The 20,274-nt window shown below is 36.6% G+C and overlaps 1 protein-coding gene across 7 annotated transcripts in view; it reads left to right on the top strand.

Moving 5' to 3' along the window:
* Ptprd (protein tyrosine phosphatase, receptor type, D) overlaps nucleotides 1–20,274 on the top strand; it is a 2,098,812-nt gene that overhangs the window by 515,034 nt on the left and 1,563,504 nt on the right. For all 7 annotated transcript variants that reach the window (XM_013516335.1, XM_013516328.1, XM_013516331.1 and 4 more), the window contains exon 3: nucleotides 8,931–9,002. The gene's annotated coding sequence lies outside the window, so the exon portion shown is untranslated. The remainder of the gene's footprint in view (nucleotides 1–8,930; nucleotides 9,003–20,274) is intronic.

The raw sequence follows: 20,274 nt of genomic DNA, 5'->3' as shown, positions 1-20,274 counted from the left end.
GAGGCAGAGTTCTTTAGCATCGGTGCCAAGTTCAGCCCATCCGGGTTCTCTTGTGTATTCAGCACATATACAGGAAGCACATCCGGGCCTGTATCCTTTACGTCTCCCTCACCTGGAGGTTCTCCACTGGCTGTTTTCTGCATTTTTCCTTTCAGGGTTCCTTCATCAATACTAATAATGTAACAGTATCTCTGCTAATAGCTCTGCCCATTACCTTTCCTAAGGATCTTAATAAGGATCGCAGCATACCTGCTGAGAGTGAGATTGCCCCCACAGCTCAGGCCTAGTAATATTCTTGGTTCTCAGCAAATGGTCAGGACGAATAGCTCCTTCCTCTGCAACTCTGTAGAGCTACCTTTAACTAACTTCGCAATTTGTGACGCTTTAACAGATTGCATTGAATAGATGAATCTACTTTGCAGATCCGTCTCTGAGCCTTCTATCTCCCCACACCTCTTTATGCTGATCCCTCAGAGCTGCATAATAGTAGGGCAGAAATGGAGCAGGTTTTAAATTACATGTAGAGAACTGATCTCCATGGCAGCTGAACAGGTGAAAAGGGGGTTAAATTTGCACTTATCTTTTATATGCCTACAGGGCCTTATTTGCTGGGGTTTAAATCTCTGGGAAAAAGCAGTCGGAAGTTTAAGTATTTTGCTACCTCTGCCGCTCAGTACCCGCGGGGGCAGTGCCCTATTTCTTACCATTATTCACTGTCGTTCTGCCTCTAAATAGCAATACTTCTGAGGGTGATTGTGCGGCACTGCAGAGCCTGTGTTACTTGAGCTAGGAAGACATTCAAGAGATGCTGTCACCGAAGCTGTGCTTCTAAGAAGGATGTTATTTTGCCACGAGCAGATGAGATCATATGTTATATTTAGGATTTGTGGGGAAGGCAACTGCTCGTGGGTTGCAGCCTGGATCTAAACTCAATATTTTATTTAAGTTCCACTAGCTTTAAGACACAACTGATCATTGTCCTAAGTGATAAGATTTTGTTCAAATGCTTAATCGTTTAACAAATACTATTACAAACAGAAAAAAATAATTTTACTAAGATAAAATCACTGATTGAATTTTCATCTTAGAGAGACCGAGATTGCTGAGGTATTTTATGTTTTTTGCTCATATTAAATGTTCTGGTGAATTCTGCAGGATCTCCAAAATGAGAAGTCAGTGAAGAATTTTGTTACCTTCCCAACCATCAGTTTAGACAGTAGCAAATGAAGGACTTAAAATAATTTGTCTAAAATATAATACGCTCATGTTGTAGTATAGACTTATTTTAGGTATCTAAAGCATGGGTTATTGACAGGATGATGAAACTATTTCCTACAGGTCAGATGTAGAAGCCTGGTATTGTTAAATCTGAATTTTCTAGAATCCAATTCAATTGAATTTCACATTTCTATTCATTTTATTTCTAGCACATTGAACAGAAAAACTGGAAAATCTTCAAGGATATAGTGTATCTTTTCCATAACTTCAAATTACCCCAAGATATAATGCACATAAAACTACATGTTTTTGTGGGACCATGAATAAAACAAAATATAATTTATGGTAGTTATAAAAGCTGTTTTCTTTCCCTAGTTACATAACTTCTTTTGTGAGTTGCTTAAATATATTTTGTTCTACAGAAAGCCTGAAGTTTTTTATGTAAAATTGTATATTTTTACACTCTTAATTTTCAGAAATATTGGCATACTTACTGTAAGAAAGAGCAAAACAGTTTTAGATGTATCATTCTTCAAAACAATAAATAGAAGTTGTTAAAGAAAAACAATCTCACTCACATTACAGTGTTTGGTTTGCAAGAAGGAGTTATACAGTAATAGCTTTTAAATAGTTTATCTAATTTTCAGATAGTGCATATTTGCACTTTGTGTGAAACTGAGGTAGACAAACATTACATCTTAAGTTGATTAAATACCTTTAAAAGTAAGGTTTATCAAAGTTCAATTCAATTTTACTTTGAGTACCTTTTGGTATGTTCTTTCTCTTACTTTTGTCTTTCTTTTTTTTTTCTCCCTTTTTTTGGCCAGGAAAGAAAATGTTAAACCCGTGTAGCCCATGACCACTTATTCAGAATGAAGGCGTCTATGTTAGGTCCATAACTGGCTGGCAGAAGCTAATTTGTAACCTCTGGTTGCTACGTAACTTGCTGCTGTTTCTCTCAAAAGACTTGGGCAGTTGGGTGAGAAGATCTCTAATGCTTTTTGGGGAAAAACAAGGGTCAGTAAGCAGTGAGTAAAAGCCACACACTTGGCAAGTAGCTTGTTGTGATTTGGCTTCCTGAATAATTGGAATTCTCCATGTGCAATTTGGACAGAAGCACATCTACTGCTAGGACTCCGTATCTGTGTATCCAGAATGCTTTGACCAATTGTTGAAAGTGCTGGTTGGCTGATTCTGCATAGCTTCATCCCGAGGGTATTTGTAATTCAATGTGTGTGAGCCTTCCTAATTCAGTGATACCAGTCTGGCATAAAATGGGAAGATGTTAGGTTCTCTGGTAATCAGTGCTTTCATTTATATCTACCCATTAAAAAATTATTTGCTCATTTCACTTCTTTCTCTAGACTGACTTATTTTTCTGGACAGAGTTTTACAAAACACTAAGGTGGCTACTGTCATTTTTTTCTCTTTTCCAGTCATCTCTTCTAAGCAAAACCAATTGTTACTGAAAGCAATGAGTATGCCTTTGTAACTCTGATTGCTTTACACTTAAACTAAATGCATTTTAGGAGAATGACATTAAAACTTCTGGATTTTTTTCCTTAGAAAGTAGAGCAATTCAAATTGTGAACCTCAAATATAAAACCACAAATGTCTCAAATTGTTTGCTAAGTAGACATAATATTGTTTTGTTGAATGGTTTTGCCTTCAAATTTTGTCCCCTCTGATTCACATGATGATACAAAAACAATTTTATCCAGTTTGACAAACCTACTTGAACTAGTTGGGTAGAGCTGAAGAAAAATTCAGAATTCATATAGTTTTTAGAACTCACCATTGTTTTTAACCAAATAAGAAAACTGAGACCCAGACTTAGTGATTTGCCTCTGGACATAGACAGAAATCCCCTTTTAAATCATGAGTCTTAATTCATAACTGTAGTGTCCTGTATGTACAGAAAATATATTAAAACTAGAATTAGGATAGAATGAACTTGGATTCACATTAATGGTGGAACTCATGTGTATAAATGTCCTCATTTTTTTGCAACTTATTTGCTTTTTGTTTGTTTGTTTGTTTTTTGTTTTTTTTCTGGTACAGGGAATCGAACTCACGACCTCGTGCTTGCCAGGCAGGTGCTATGCCTGTAAGCTAAACCCCCAGCCCCTTTTGCAACTTATTTGCAACAAAATATTTCATTCCTACTTTAATTTATACAAATGTTTGATATCTAGAAGCCTTAATTTCTGATAGGCAGAATCCAGGTAGCCCCTTCCTTTTCGTAACTTGATTTTATTATGGTATGAAATAGTTGGCTTTGGGGCTGGGGATTTAGCTTAGCGGCAAAGCACTTGCCTGGCAAGCACAAGGTCATGAGTTCGGTTCCCAGTACCGAAGAAAAACCAAAAAAAAAAAAAGAAAAGAAAAGAAAAAAGAAATAGTTGGCTTTGGGGAGATAGACAACTTGGACATCAGGCTTTACACGAGAAAGAAATCACAGTCTCCTTTGCATTTATTTTCTGTTGATGCAGATGGGTTTGAATTGTCAAAGGAAATATATGTTGGCCGCTTTCATCATTTCTGAGGAGGATTTCAAGGATTTTTTTTTTTTTAGAATTCAATCATTGTTGATGACTAGAATTTTGATCCATAAGAAATTGAGCTATGGAGATGGAAAGAAATTTGTGGTTGACAGATCTGTGTATTTGGCTTTCTCATGTAGGAATTAAATAAGATGGCTTTCCCACCAACTTCCTTCATAATCCTCCAGTTTTTTACCTAGAGAATTTTTGTTTTTTTTTTTTTGGTTTTTCTCTGGTACCGGGAACCGAACTCATGACCTTGCGCTTTCCAGGCAGGCGCTTTTGCCGCTGAGCTAAATCCCCAGCCCCCCTAGAGAATTTTTGAACACTTTCTTAGTACATGTTTACTACATGTGACATTAACATTCACCTTAGGCAGTAGACACATGTACTTCACGTACCTGGATTCTTTTTATTCCCTTCCTCTCCCCACCCATCTCCCTCCCTCCCTTCTAAATCTTTCCCCATTTGCATTACTGTTGTCATTTTCAGTTCTTGTTTGAGTTCTGTAAGTACTGTGTGCTCATGTAATACTCGTTAACTATATGAACCTGGGCAGGCGATACCACTCTGAATATTACTCCTTCATATTTAGGATAGCAATAATATTAATATCTCCCTATGACATATAATGTACTACATCTATGAGGCACATAGTAAATGCTCAATGAATGTTATCTATTATTGTTTACTAACATAGGGAATGAATAACAGATTAACAGAATAAAGGTAACTGAACATATACACAAAATGAATCAGAGATATCTTTGAGATATCCATGCAGAAATGTCCAATAGTATGCCCTATATATAAGTTGTCCTACATATGGATTTGTCCATGTGGGTCCTATATATGGATTTATTAATAATGGCATATATAAATGGATTTATCCATAATAAGTTCTATTGAAGCATCATGAGAGGTGTTAAAGAGTGAAAGGTCCTAGTGTCAAAGATGAAGTCCTGAGAAAACATCATAGAATACATATGGACAATTAATTAAGAAGGAATCAGAAAGATCAGGGAAAGATGCAGAAAATGAATGGCATGAAAGTTAGGGCAGAAGCTGTGAGAAGATAACAGGAGTCCGTGAAACCAACTGTGGAACAAGACAAGATAGATTTAAGTCAGTGTTAGAACTGTCCTCATGGCCGTCATTCAAGTACCCCTTTGGCGCGAGAAAGAATCACCAGCAAGTGTGTATGGTGTGAGGAGAAAGTTTGGAAGGAGAACCGCTGAGGTCAAACTTCTTGAGAGAGCAGGGCTGAGAAAAGAATGAGGATGGTTGCTCTTGCAAATATTACTGGTCTCTTGCCATGGAAAAATCAACCTAAGTTAGCCACTAAACATAAAGTAAACACACCAGTTTTACATTTCATAATATATTTGTACAACTGATAAAACCCTGGCAAAAATGTGTGTGTGTGTGTGTGCGTACGCGTGTGCACTTCCCACTGCTCTTCCGCATTTGAATGCTCAGCTCACCTCTTGCGGTAGGCTTTCACCTGAGTGTGATGCGTAAAAGCTGATCAAATTTACATTCAGTAGATAGATCAGCCTTAGGATGGCTGATCAGTCAAAAAGCTGAGGGAATTAAGCATGGTGGGTAACACTTTGGCTCTCATTTACCTGTCAACAAGGTACCATTTGTGTATCTAAGATGTGAAGGACAAAGGGATTCAAAGAGGTCTTAGAACATGGACATGCCACTAATTGATGCGTGTATACTGTCAGTACAAACCTGCCTTTGTATTAAAAATAAACCTAAATTAGTATCATTCTTTGAACCGCCTTCATTTGCAAGGTATGCAGTGCAAGGAACAGAAGGTGGACTGCCAGATTCCAGTGTAGAATGTCTAACAGAGAATCCTATTTTCATCCTTATAGGCCAGCAGGAATCTGAAGAGATCATTGGTAAGGTACATTATACTGCATGAATAGGCACAAATGTCCTTTTACCTGTTAGGCGCAGATTGTAATACAGACTTTCTGGCTCTTGAACAAGGGACAAACTGAACAATGAAAAACATGTTCTATTGTCATTATTCACTCACCCTTTTCTGGTCTAAGTTTAAGTAAACTTTTATTAATCAGGAAGCCATCAGTAGTAGACTCAGGCTGTCAGAGTTGGGCCACATATTATTTGGCATGGAGGATATGGACTGTGGGGCTCGTCTGGAGTTGTTAATTAGCAGGGTGATGAAGCCATAAAGCTGAGTTGTGGGGAGTCCAAGTTAGAGGGGATATGAAAAGCTAGAGCGAGAGTCAACCTGGACAGGACAGGAAGATCCAGGGAGCTGAGACGGACTGGCAGAGGAAGAGCCAGTGGAACTGGGAGGAACTTATGCTGAAGAAAAAATTTAGAGAGAGGGGAAGATGTTCAATCACCAGTGGTCAGTATAAGAAAGATAGAATTCTTGGGAGACATAGTTAGTTTTTGCTTTACTTGCGAATTTGTGGCGATGCTCCACATGAATATACTTAATGATCTTCTATAAAGATATTCATAAAAAGCATTCATATATATATGTTTTCATCATGGGTATATTTTATTAGATAATGAATATTTAATATCTGTTCACTCTAATCTTCCACTTAAAAAAGCTAAAAGGCTTTCAAGACAAGTGAACAGTTTTATATTTATTTTTCCTGGAGTTGTGTACATTTATAATGCTCAGAAATACCCTCTTTTATATAACTTATTTTGTAATTGAAGAAGAAAGCAAACTTTTTAAATTTCTGCTTTCCCTAAATTCATGTGTCTCCTTAACTAAGGGTGTTTATGACATATTTTATAGTCAGCTACAATATCCAAAGCATTAAAATCAGTGACTATGGTTAGGATTTATTTTCTAACTTTGATGCCGGTAGAATTTTACAAAATGATTAGTATATTTGAAGAACGATGAATCAGCTTCCAAATTTATGACAGATCTTACATAAGTAATCAGCTTAAACAAAAATAGCATTTATTTTAAAACACACTCCTTTGAGTGTGTGTGACGGTCTGCTTTACACCTCCTCATGTGAAAGCTAAAAGCAAACTATGAATTGTCAGAAAACGAAAACAGTGTAACCCAGAAGCAGTAAAATAAAAAGAGACAATAGGAAGCCAAACTAAAAAAGCAGAGAGAGAAAAAAAACAGCCGACTTCTTTTAAGAAAAACATAGTGTAACATGAGACAGCACTCTAACCTGATAATCATTTTTCCCAACTCTTAAACGGGGAAGGTGTTGTCAACTACATCTCCTTCAGAGATCAGAGTGCACTCTATAAGTCTTTAGAAAGTGCTTCTTAAAATAAATCTAATAACTTGTGAACCTACTTCCAGAAAAAAATGATGAGGATTTTCATGCATACACGTTGAAAACTACCTTCATTAAATATCACGATGCTCTTGAAGAATAAAGGGCTCCTTTAGGGAATATGAGATTTGCAGGAAAATAATTCAAGATTCGATTCAGATCTTACTGGTGCTGTATGAGTTAATGGCTATACAATATACAAATGCTTAATACACTTAAGAATAGGAGGATGAATGTAGAGATACACTGTGAAAAGCATTTCAAATGTAGCTTAGATTAAATTCCATAAGTTAAATTGTAATATATTATAAAATATATTTGATAAAATTGAATGCTGATATTACAATAACTATCCATAAAAGAACTGCAGATTTTATTTTATTTTACTCTACTTTACTTTAATTATTTTATTTTATTTCATTTTATTTTTGAGACAAGGTCTTGTATGTAGTTCAGGCTGGCCTTGAAATCACTATACAGCCCAGCTGGGCTCAAATTTGCAGCGATACTCCTGTCTCAGCTTCCAGAGTGCTGGGATCACAGTTGTTTGCCACCATGCCCACCTCCAGATTTCTACTCTAAAATCTCCAACTTAGTCATATATATATATTACTTTTTTGATCATTCATAGTTTAATCTTATAGTGTATTTATTACTTTTTAAATCATTTATAAGAAAATATTGATTCTAAAAACATCTGGGCTACGTTGGGGAAAGGGTATGAACAGTAGAATCCTTTAGATACTGCTATCGCTTTGTTTTAATTTTGAATTTATTTTATGTCCATTACACATTGTGAGAATATGTAGCATTGGTTGTCGTGAGAATGATAGAATTTAAGTCACACTACCTGTACTTAAATTCCAACTTTACCAATTTACTTGCTAAGATAATTTGTCAAGTAGCTGAAATTCTCTCTGCTTCAGTATTCTTATTTGAAAAGAAGGACTACACAGTACTTTCTCACTCACTGGGGTTTTTATGAAGACTAACATGATGTATTAAAGCATATAGTGTAGTAACTACTCAATGATCTTGTCTTGCTTACATTCTATAACTTCAGCAGACGGTTATAACAGAAACATGGAAGATTGTGAAGTGAAGTAGTTCCTAATTTGCTCCTGATGTCCTATCCAAGAGTCATTTGTCAATCTATCCAGAAGAACAATTTCTTCTTTTCATTAACTTTGCTTGATCACTGCACATTGTATCCGTGTATAGAATTACACATTGTACGACTGTCAACGTTAAAATCTCCATTGGTGGGTACAGGAATAAGTTAGGATTTGAAAGAAGGAAAATTTGTTGTTTTACGTTATTTAAAACACACACTGACAAATTATAACTGTATGTACTTAAGTGTGCAAAGTGATGCTATTTTTTATTATGGGTTTTGTGGGTGTCACATAGTAATTATGGGCTGCATGCCCATACATGCATACATGTGCGTGTACGTGCATATAATGTGCAATTCTCTACATAGGACAACATGAGGAAAGATTTAAGTGGCTTTTCTCACACAACACAGAAATGAAAGCAGATTTCAAGATCTCATAGTTAAAATTTAAGTTGTCTTTTGATAATGTAAATTGTCATTTAGGAAAAGAAAATGGTTCATGGTTAGTCAACAAATTGATGCCATGCAGTATAAATTTTTATATCTGAGAAATATTTTAGGATCAGGAAACAAATATAGACTACTACTTAATGGTACTATGTCTTAGTATTAATTTGTCCACTTTATTAACCTATAAAATGGCAATATTTACTGCTCTGGTTTTCATCTTATAAATTGACCTAGCCTTGGCATGATATACCTGCCAGAAAATGTAAATTCAAAGGTGTCTCTCACTTTCTCTTTCAGGGAAATCTCGAGGAGTTTGACACTTTTCATCCTCCAGCCATTAATCATCCTGTGGGGGTAGACACTACACTGGTAAGTCCCACTCAGTCTAACTTTTCTAAATTTTAAAGTTTTTAATACACTCTATGATATGATTGTAATAGAAAGCAAAAATTAAAGAATTGTCAATGTTACCTTGCGGCTAGCTACAAAGTTCTCATTTGTGGTAGGTATTAACCTCAGGGCCTTCACCTGCAGTTTCAACCCCTTTGTTTTGGTATCGGGAATGGAACTCAGGACCTCACGCTTGCCAGGTGGTTGCTGTGCCTCTGAGCTACATCCCTGGTCCCATCTCCAGCCCATTTTATTCTTAATTTCAGACAGGATCTTCTTAAGTTACTAGGTTGTTCAGGCTGGGCTCAGACTTACTATCCTAAGTCCTCTTAATGCAGCCTCACAGATTTCTGGGACTACAAACATGTGTCACCATATCCAGTTGAGAATGATTTTTTTCAAAATAGAAAATCCATGATATCATGGTTTTGCTTTCATTTTTAATTATTGCAGCAATAGTAGTGTTATTTAAACTTGAAGTGATACAATTAAAATTATATACTGGAAAGGAAACCAGCAATTATGTAGTTCTACAATTGTGTTAGTATTGTTTATTGCTGTATAACGTTCATTGAATCCCTGGTTCACAAGCAACAATTAAGTGAACATCCCTGCAGTGATTCGAAGCTAATAAATCCTCTTATTTGTAAAACATAATTATTATTTTGCATGTTACATTTAAATTTTAATGTTAAACACTAATTATACTTGAATTCCATGCCATAAACTTAAATATATAATTTTATTTCTTGCATGTATTATTTCTCTGTTATCTGTAAGCAGCATTGCTATCTCCCGGTATCATATTTCTCAACAATCCACGTCCTCACAAACCAACGCAATTTCTCTCTCTTTGAAGTACATACACAGGGGGCTGGGGACTTAGCTTAGCGGCACAGTGCCTGCCTGGCAAGCGCGAGGTCGTGAGTTCGATTCCTGGTATCAGAAAACAAACAAACAACAAAAAAAAAAAAAAAAAAAAATGAAGTACATACACACATGTACCTACACATACACACATACACAGGCTCCTTAAAATAGTGTCAGTATCACTTGCAGAGCACGATTAATTTACACTTTTCAAATCAATCGCCATGTCTGAGCCCCTGCTCACCCTCACTTCTATAACTAGAAATCTTTGCAGGAACACCCCATGAGGTAAAAATCCTAAATATGCATTGAAGGATATGTTCACTGTTCATCATATTGCATGAATTTAGTTTTATTTATACATATAATAACAAAAATATAAAACTAAACCAATAGAAATTTTTAAAGATAAAATGAAAATAAGTACATATAGAGGTTATATCAGATTTTGAGAATCACAGTTCTATATATCCTATGCTTCTTTCTAACTTATAGGAGTGATTTTGAGCATTCAGATTCCTCAGAACTTTGCTGTGAGCATTAGATTGAGTTGATATGTTGCATGTTGCAAAGCAGCAATCTGCTGTTGAAATTGTGCATAAAAATGTGCACGTGGATGTGGTTGATGTGGACAAGATTGTCTTAAGAGTTTGAAGCAGCTCAGAGCAAAAGTTGAGGGAGTAAGAGAATTTCAGAGGCTTCTATAGTGATTCAAAGAGCCAAATAATTAGGACAAATACCTTGTATCAAGAGGAGCATCTCCTCAGACACCTTTCCAAGTTAGTGTCTGTTGGTTCTTCCTATTTGTCATGACTGGATGGTGGAGGCCCGTAGGAATGGACAAGCTTACTAGATGTGATGGTTTGCTGTATGCTTCCTCAGTGAGACCTTCAAGGCAAACAATCAGATGTTATACTCTAAGGAGAAGGAAGGAAGCCTGAATTACTACAGTAAGGTTCGGCATGTGTGAACCAAATATTCTGTATGAACTGTTCTCACATAAAGGATAGTTGTCTTTGACAGTCAAGAGCGGGCAGGTGACATATGCCTCTACTCTCAACACTCTGGGAGTTTGAGCTAGGAGGATTGCCAGCCAAAACCCAGCCTGGGGAATTTAGTGACTTAGGGAGAACTTGTCAGTCAGTCAGTTGATGGATAGATGGCTGGGGGTGTAGCTCGCTGCAAAGGTTCTGGGTTCAGTCTCCAACACCACAAAAGAGAAAAGGTAAAGAGCCCCATCCCTATTCCTTACAACAGTGTCTCACAGTTAGTGAGTCAAACCAACATCAGATCTGAAGCTGGGGAAGTGGAATGTTAAACAACAAATTCAGGACATTCCCAGCGAGAAAATTTTATTAATTCTTTAATGTAAAAATGCTGATAATTACTGATTCTGCTTATGTTAAACTTCCTCTAATTCAAAACATAACATTTCAGAGCAGATTTGCAATCTATTTAAATATTCTGATATATGAGACATAATTTTCCATCTCTTGTCTTAAAAAATACTGTACTTTCATGATCTACAAGGATATTGTGCCTACACCCTTCCTTTAATTTAGATAGATGAATGAATGAATGAATGAAATGAAGATCTCTTGGCATAACTTTTTGATTTATTATTAATAATAGTGTTCATCACGGCCTTCTTGTTGATAAAAATCAAATGCAGGCATACCCTGGAAATAAGTTTCTACCTCACCCAGTTTGTACACACATTGCTTATCTTTAAAAAATATTTGCAATGAGCTTGTCCATCCATGGGTGTTTCTCTGTCCCTGACTTTCCTCAAGAGAAAGAAAGGACAGGCAGATTGATCAAGTTACTCTTTCTTTTGTGATAGAATTTTCCTGTTCTGTTTTTTCAAAGCTGTGCAAGTTGCCTGCTGCTTCCCCTACACAACAACCCTAAATAGAGGGAAGTTAGTTTGCCATCTCTCTGAAACCTGAGGAAGATTTAAGCAGCTTTGTACACAAGGTTCAAGTTTGCTGTTGAAAAATTCAAAAGAACACACACACAGCCCAAAACTCAGAATGAGTAGGATGTGGGTGTCATGAGCTGATTAGTTTGTCTTCCCCCTCAATAATCCATGTTTACTGATCAGGGCAAAGGCCTTATTGATCAAAACTTCAAGTGTTTCTCAACTGGAATTTCCTTAATGGATGGATAAACCATGTGTGCTGCCTTCTTTACCAGCCCAAAACCCATGCCTTTCCTACATTTAACCTTTCCTTTCCATGATTCTTACCCTTCCCAGATATCTCTTCCAGAAGTTAGCATTCACAGGAGCACTTGCTCAGTGTTTTTTGTGTTAATAACTTCTATGGTTGAACTCGTCTGCTCTTCATTTCTAGCTCAGGACACTGAAATCAGTTCCTCCTCCTGACGTCTCCTTCCTGAGAAACAATGAACACATCTATCTGGTAACACATTAGTTCTTAATCCCTGACATATTAAGGCCAAACTAACAGTGATTTCCCACAGACCTTTTGTTTCTGTCCTTCCCATTCCCAGGGATTGAAGGGCTTTCTACCCAGTTTCCCAGAAAGAAATCTGGAAAGTGTCTTCAACTCCTCTCAGACTTTCTCCCTCTCCTTATCAATTCACTGATGGAGGCTTGTCAGTCCCACAGCTAGGCAGATGGGAAATGTAAAGGAATTTTAAAAATGTAACCCAATCGCTTTCTAAACTGTGTTTGAGTTGCTTCAGTGGAAACATATCCCGCTAATCTGAAGGAAAAAGAAAACAGTTAATTCACCCCCATGGAGGAGGTAGTACTGAACTATTATACCACTTGTTTGGTGTATTTTTGTTGTAAACTTTAGTCTCTAATATTTTAACTTCAGTGTTTTATAACATGTATATATGGTTGATGCTCTATAACCGTCAATAACAGATTGACAATATTAAGAAACAAAGATTCCATGTGTCCCATCTGAAAACATGCAAACTTCTTGTCATTCCACTGTCAGCAGAACAGTGAACAACTATTTACATGGGACACACATTGTACTATGTGTTACAAGGGATGGGGGGCAGTGCGTAGTTTCAAACTCATACTGCTCAATTTTAGATACAGGATGTGAATATCCATGCATTGTGGATCTCCAAGAGGTCTTAGAAGCAATACCAAGGGTAATAACTATCAATCGTATAATTATCTTCACAAGACCGTTATGGCATATCCCATAAGCCTGACAACTTTACTGTTGAAAATTTTCCAGTATATGATTTCAGTGACAATAAAGTTCTGTCTTGTAAGCTCATAACAATTACTTCCACCTGTAATGATCAAATATGTGTACTCTCGAACCCTCTTGAATATAATAGCTCACTTTACATACTGTACTCAAATTAACAACACATTAGTCATGTTTTGACATTTCTGTACACAAGCTCAGCATGACCACAACATTTGAATTCTGCGTATGTACACTTTCATGGCGCTGGGCCATATCTGTGAATTAGGAAACTTTTGTTTTCCCTACAGCTCGGAGAAAGTCAAATCCTATTCCTCTTTTCTTCCAGATTTAATAGTCATGTTTTTTATCTCACACAACTGTTTCGGACATAATACTGAAAGTTCCTATTTGTTTATTCGATATATTTTTAAAGACTGCAAGAGGAAATTTTGATTATCTTCGGGTGTCTGATACAATAAAATTGATCATATTATATTTCCCTTCCGTTTATTTATAGAAGACTTTTTCCGCCAAGGGCAATGTTTTCAGGAACCTGATTCTTTATTCCTATCAACGACCACAGCACACTGAATTAATAGAAGGAATTACCCTCTTTTATTTATTCTACCAAGGCCAAGTCCCCAGAGGAACGCTTCATTGCTGCAGCCGGTAGATTCCCTGGTTTGCTGGCTGGCTTTAATGGGATGCTAAAATCAATTGGAGCTATTTCTCTGTCACCTCAGAAGCACTATAGGTTTTGCGGTGCGTTGCAATTTCATATCCTCGCGTCTTTTCTGTAAAAAAAAAATTGACATCTCTAAACCAAGTGTCTTCCTTGCTCGTGGGACCACAGCTTCCTTTTTCTGAGGAAACAGTTCTTGTAAACGTGTGAGGTGCCTGGAATCCAAGCCCACCGCAGTGGTTGCATCAGAGTTAGGACAGACAATCTGTGTACTGTGGGAACTGCGCCGCGGGTGTGGCCTCGCTCAGCCCCGGCCAGTTTGCAAGGAGCGGTGCCGCTCCATGGTGAAACAGCGCCCCCTTGCGAAGGCAGGTTCGTTATTACAGTATAACTTGCAAGGAACCGGCGCAGACTGTAGGATAAAATAAATAAAGCAGGTTCATTTTTGTTTATCTTTGTCTTTGTAAAGGTCACTGTATCAGGATGTTCATTCCCTGCTCTTTGAGAAGCTCATGCAGTTTCCTGGACTTTTCTGGTAATTTTCCGATTTGAAAAAATGCCCTCCACAATATCTATTATATATTTTGGTCCTTACTTGCACATTTGGTTTCTCACACCAGGGAAACCCTGCGGTATTTACACGTGTGAAATAGGAAGGAAATGTCCAGATGGGACGGGGAACTAGGGATGGGGAGGAAGAAAGGGAGGAAGGGGAGAGAATGAGAGAAAAAGGAAAAAAATAGAAACCAAGCTTTTGTAAACAAGGAAGGGAAGAGGGGTTGTAGGGAGGGTAGGGGAGTGGGGGGAAGAACCAGGATATATATGAGGTACAGGTACAAATTCCCCATGATGAATGTGATGTATATATGTATAGGTATATAGGTATTACCAATAAATTTAATTAATTTTAAATAAAAGAAACAAAGAAAAAGCCACCCTCCATCCTTTGAGCAGTTTGTGGTTGTGTCAAGTCATGTCAATCCCATGGATTTTTCCTATGGACACTCCGTTATCTGTCGGTTTGGACGGGTTGAAGCCAAATAGCCCAGGAAGATGAAGCATTCAGCTTCTCGCCTTCTCTGTTCAGGCTTTGTAGCATCCAGTTTTCTCCAGCAACCCGAAGGCCGCGTCAGAATGCTGACTTGAGCGGTGCGGCAGCAGAGAAAGCGAGGGCAGCTGTGGGTGAAGCCCTTGGTTCATGGAGCTGGCCTGCGCTGGTAGCTGCCTCGTTCTTGTCGGTACACTTGTGGTTTCTTCAGAAATGCCCTCAACCTCTGGAGATGTGTTCAAGAAGCATGATTAATTTAAGTGGAAAACCCTTCCGAGACTCACTGCGTCTTCCTTAGTCTGAGCACCGTGCCTTACCTCTGGTTTGGTTCTTCTTTCTTGACATCCACCCAGATCTCTGGGCTCCCTGTTGGTAGGACTTTTTCTCACCTTTCATGTTTCTCACGGGGTGAGATTAAAATGCCCCCGCCACTGTAGCACAGATGCTTAGTCTGTCACATGGTCTCCTTGGGGTCTTTTCTCTTTCACTGGGGTGGATAAATTATTCCTTCAAGTCTTCAAAGGTCAGTGAAGGAATCTCAGCATACTTCTCTCCTGGGCAGTCTTCAAATATTCACTTTTTTGCAAAGTGGTGGAGAATTTTCAAGGTTACCTAAATTTTAAAAGTTCCTGAAATCAATCCAAAATGGCAAACTTCTTTGGCATGCACTCAGCCAAACACCCATTCTAAACCCTTTTTATAAGCACCAATAAAGTCTGGCCAAGATCAGCTTAGCAACATCTAGTAAAACCAGTTCAACTCCATTTGCCAAATAGTAGGTATTATGCTTCTTTTAAATACACATAATTTTAGATTTATATTTCTCAGGTAAAAATTCTTACTGTCCATAAAATTTCAAAGTTTCTTGATGAATGTTGAAATGTATGAGTGGATCAGAGGTGAAACATTTAGGAGTCGTGAATTGAGACATCCGATTTAATTGCTAAGTACAGTACACCATTTCCTCATTTCTTTGAAGTATCACATTACAAGAGAGCTCATTATACCATTGCAATGACAGTGTTGTGAGTTTGTAGTCATAAATGATTCATATATTAAGGGATGTTATTTTCTCAAGATACCAAACATTCACATTTAGCAAAAAAACATAACAAATAATAAATAGGAATTCTTTTCAAAGGAAAACTACCTTCCTGGTTATTAAACAGAATTTACAAGCCTCTATTTATATTGTGCATACTTACTCTAAAATAAATTACAGCTATTCTTTAAATAAAAATACTAACAAGCTAACAATATTTAAAAAGTTTATCATGATTACACATTACTATAAAATTTATTGTCATATATATATGTATCTTATGACCATAATAAAGAAGAGCTCTTCTAAAATATTTGAAAACATTTGTAAATGCTTGAAAATGTACTACAGATTATCACACATCTTCGTATTCTAAAGTGAGGGGTGGGTTAATTAGAAGTAATTGTATGTGTCGGGGGAACATGGAGGTCTGCTGGTGAACAATCGGCAGTGTTTCACAGAAGACACTAACAATTTGCTGTTTGTGAGAGGTTTTCTTTTTTTGGTTTTTCTTCGGTACTGGGAACCGAACTCATGACCTTGCGCTTGCCAGGCAGGCGCTTTTGCCGCTGAGCTAAATCCCCAGCCTCTGTTTGTGGGAGTTTTTAAGAGTAGTGCTGGGATGTGTAAGTCCAGCACATCTTCAGAGAAGAGATGGCGAGTACCATACAGAGAACAAGTAAACATTTTCAGATAAAGCAAGTGACCCATACAAAGGGAGGGATAAAGAAAAAATAATTTTTCAGTTATATTGATATTAAGTGACAAGCTTCTAATTCTGAGAACACTCCAGTGGGACAATAAACGTGGAAACAAACCATATTGATATACACTTAAACTAGGAGAATCGGGTTGTGTTAAGCCAAATTTCTTACTTTGTTTTGAGGAGAGGAAATAGAATTCCAAACAAAGTAGTAGCATCCTTGTTCGTATATTATGTTATATATGATTCTTTTTAAAAATGTGGGAGTAGTCATGCTTGTTAGCAAAAAATCTGGCTTTTTTCAGGTGGCAAAAGAAAGTTAATTCGTGGCTCTGGTCTTTTTTCAGTATTAGAAACTGGATTCAGTCTCAAAAGATGTCAAGCACTGTCGTATGTGTTTTAACCTTTATATGAATTAATTCACAATACGACCTAGAAAGCACTGTTATTTTTCCAGTTATACAAATTTGAAGTGCAAAGCAGGTTCTGTGAAAAATTTGGAACTGTCCTATTCTTCTCTGTTTTGTCCACCAATATAATGGTTTCAAGTTTAATGCTTGTACTTCAGAAGAGCTTCCTGGGAGATAGCTGTGATTTGGGATATCACCAGATTTCCAGGTTAAATTATTTCAAATGACATTTACTCTAGGAATTTCATTTGATATTTCAAAAAAGGAGTCAAAAACCAAATATTTTACAGAAAAGTGTATTTTAAAAAGTATGCATACCTAATGTATCCCATGTATATAAGACTCACAATTCTTAAGTAAATTTTTCAGCAAAATGGTATATTTGAGAATAATGATTTTCAAAAGCTTAGAAATATAAGAAATTCAGATCCTTTAGTCACATGATAAACATATAATATGTGATGAAGCACATAAATTTAGAAAGTTAAGGAAGCTCTCAAACTGTCAGGTAGATATGAGAAAATTTACCTACAGCTGCTTACGTTGAGCTTCAGACTTGGACTACATGGAAGAGAGATACATTAGATTCAAAAGCCTCAGTCTCTAAATCCCAAGAAAAAATTATTACTTTAAAGTGGCATGACAGTACTGCCACAACTTTTGTCACACTCCTTCTTCCCTTCCCTTCTTTTCCTCTCTTTTCTTTATCTCTTTCTGTTTGTATTATTTCTGTTTCTATCATTACTATTAAATTAGCCACCTTTTCTCAGACAATTTGCTCCTACCATTCTGTTCTGTGATTTATTTACATAGTCTTAAGAGAATAACTCTTTTTTCTTAACTGACATATTTTAGTATTTTTATATTTAGAATTACTCTTTCTACAATGTGCGGGGTGCGTATAAATCTATGTATTACTAGAGTGTAGCTTAATGAAATTTCTCCAATTGAGTACCTCCTTGTGTACAACCAGTCAAATGAAGATTTGGAACACCCAGCTCAACAAATAACATAACCTATGAAAACTGTTACTGAAAATTAATGCTCAGGAAGACAAGGCAATAAAACTGAACAAAGACATGACCATGAATTTCACAAATGTACCTATGTGACAAAGTGAAAGCTGTAAAGTAAATGCAAGTTAAAACATAATGAGAAAATTGTGTCCCTGCTGGTTTGACAAAAGTAAAAAAACAACCTGGTTTAACTAATTGTTAGTAAAGAAGTACTCTGTATCAATGGACTTTTTTGTTAATAGGAATGTAGATAGGAATGGTCACTTAGGGAAACAATTTCATGTTTTCCAATAGGTCTAATAGTGTGTCTAATAATACCTTCCACGAAATCTCCCAGGAATATATCCTGGAGAAATTCTTACAAGTGTGCAGAGTAAATAACTTCTGATAATATTCCTAACATTATTTTATGCATGAGAAAGACAAATCTAGAAAGACTCCATCTTGCTCTACTTTAAAATTGCAATTTGCTTTTCATTGCTAACATACAAATTCCCCTGTTTTCTTTATGTGTATTGCGTGGAATTTTACTATATGGAAGATTTATTCCTTTATCTCTATCTTCTCCTACATAGATACATGCATTGTATTATGTTCTTATAATTATAATCCATTATTTTAAATGAATCACTATAAATAAAAATGTTTTATAAGAAATATTAATGTATTATCAGTTTAGAAAACAAGCATTTTCTAATTTATTAGATTCTTAAGAATAATATTTATCAAACATACATCTACAAACCACACAAAATCATATACATGTTTTTAGATATAACAGTAAGCCTTCAACAAATACATATGCTTGAACTCAGAGTAATATACTATCCGGCGTCTACCAGGCTTCTGAGGAACACTGATGAGCAGAGGTAGAGACGGGAGGGGGCCTGGTACCCACTCAGGTACCAGGTAGATTTGAGTAGATCATCACACACACAAGGGGCAGTGTCAGTCCACTGATAGTGAGGAATGTATGTGAGACATACTATGTGTGAATTTCTAATAGCATGACATCTATATTTTCCCTTGGAATAACCCCAAAATGAAATGCTTCAAAAGAATATTGTAGAATATTGGGTGATAAAGCATTTTTGGTTCCTAAACTTCACTAGAGAGGAAATACATTTTGTATAATTCTGTGATAATGCTGGCAGCTAATGGCTTCTCTAGTATAATTGTCTCGGGTCTCTGTCCTCCTAATCCTCTCTTTCCCAGCCCTTTTTCACTCCCCTCTTTTTCACTTTCTCTGCATTTTCTTACTTCATATAATAATATATGTGAGACAACTAGCATTGTTTCAAGGACTTTGCTGTGCAAAAGTTACGTCTCCTAATGATTATGATGTTAAAATTGAGGCCACGATTAATTTCTTCAATATCCCTATGAAATCTTTTTTTGTTGTTTGTTTTTTTCTGGTACCGGGAATTGAACTCACAACCTTGCACTTGCCAGGCAGGCACTGTGCCACTGAGCTAATTCCCCAGCCCCCACATCCATACAAAATCTAACTGCATTTATATTTCTATTACTTTCTAAGCAGGCTTAGAGCTCCACTGTCAGTTGATTATGATTTTATTGTACGTCATTCCTAAAGGGCTGCTTCCGAGAGACACATGGATACTTTGAGTGTTAATTATTTCTGTAAGACGTGCTGATTTTGTGTCACTGTGGACGCCTTTTGTCTATTGACAGGGTTTTTTTGAATGCTTAAATATTTATCTAGTATAGTAGGCATGAGTATAAAATGTAAGTCAGCAGTTGTTAGTGCCCACATCTTTGTTGCTGACAAACTCAATTAGAAGCTTTGGTAGAAAAACCAATGAAAAAGTAAGTAACTCTGAAAAGATCAATTCTGAATTACTGTTACCTATAATCATTTTCCAAGCGATTAGGTCCATAAAACCCACTTGAACCAGGAAGCTGTAAAAGTAAATTGTAGAAAAGCTGCCAAGAAGGTGGGGAGTATTTCATACATGTAAGACACCTGTCTGCAGAAATTACTTCAGTTTGATTATCCGCAGTAGAACTCCTCCAGTAAATGTTATGTTTCCATTACTGTTTACAAAGCCCATATCTCAAAAGCATTTTAGTTACTCAACCCAAAGCAATCCAATGAGGTGAAGTATTCACTGAAGCAGTTTTTAAGTGCCCCATAAAGTGGGATAGCAATTCTCTTTAATTATATGGAGGAAAGAAGAACAATTAAATATAGAAATAACTATCACTTAATCACATCAGCTTGTATTTTGTTGCACTAGAATTTGATGCCAAACCTCTTAGGAGGTAGGTGTATATCAT

Source organism: Chinchilla lanigera, unplaced genomic scaffold, assembly GCF_000276665.1.
Source record: "Chinchilla lanigera isolate Chin_1 unplaced genomic scaffold, ChiLan1.0 scaffold00033, whole genome shotgun sequence".
In the NCBI taxonomy this organism is placed as follows: domain Eukaryota; kingdom Metazoa; phylum Chordata; class Mammalia; order Rodentia; family Chinchillidae; genus Chinchilla; species Chinchilla lanigera.
Note: the sequence above shows the minus strand (reverse complement) of the source record. Positions and strands in the feature narration are given on the sequence as shown.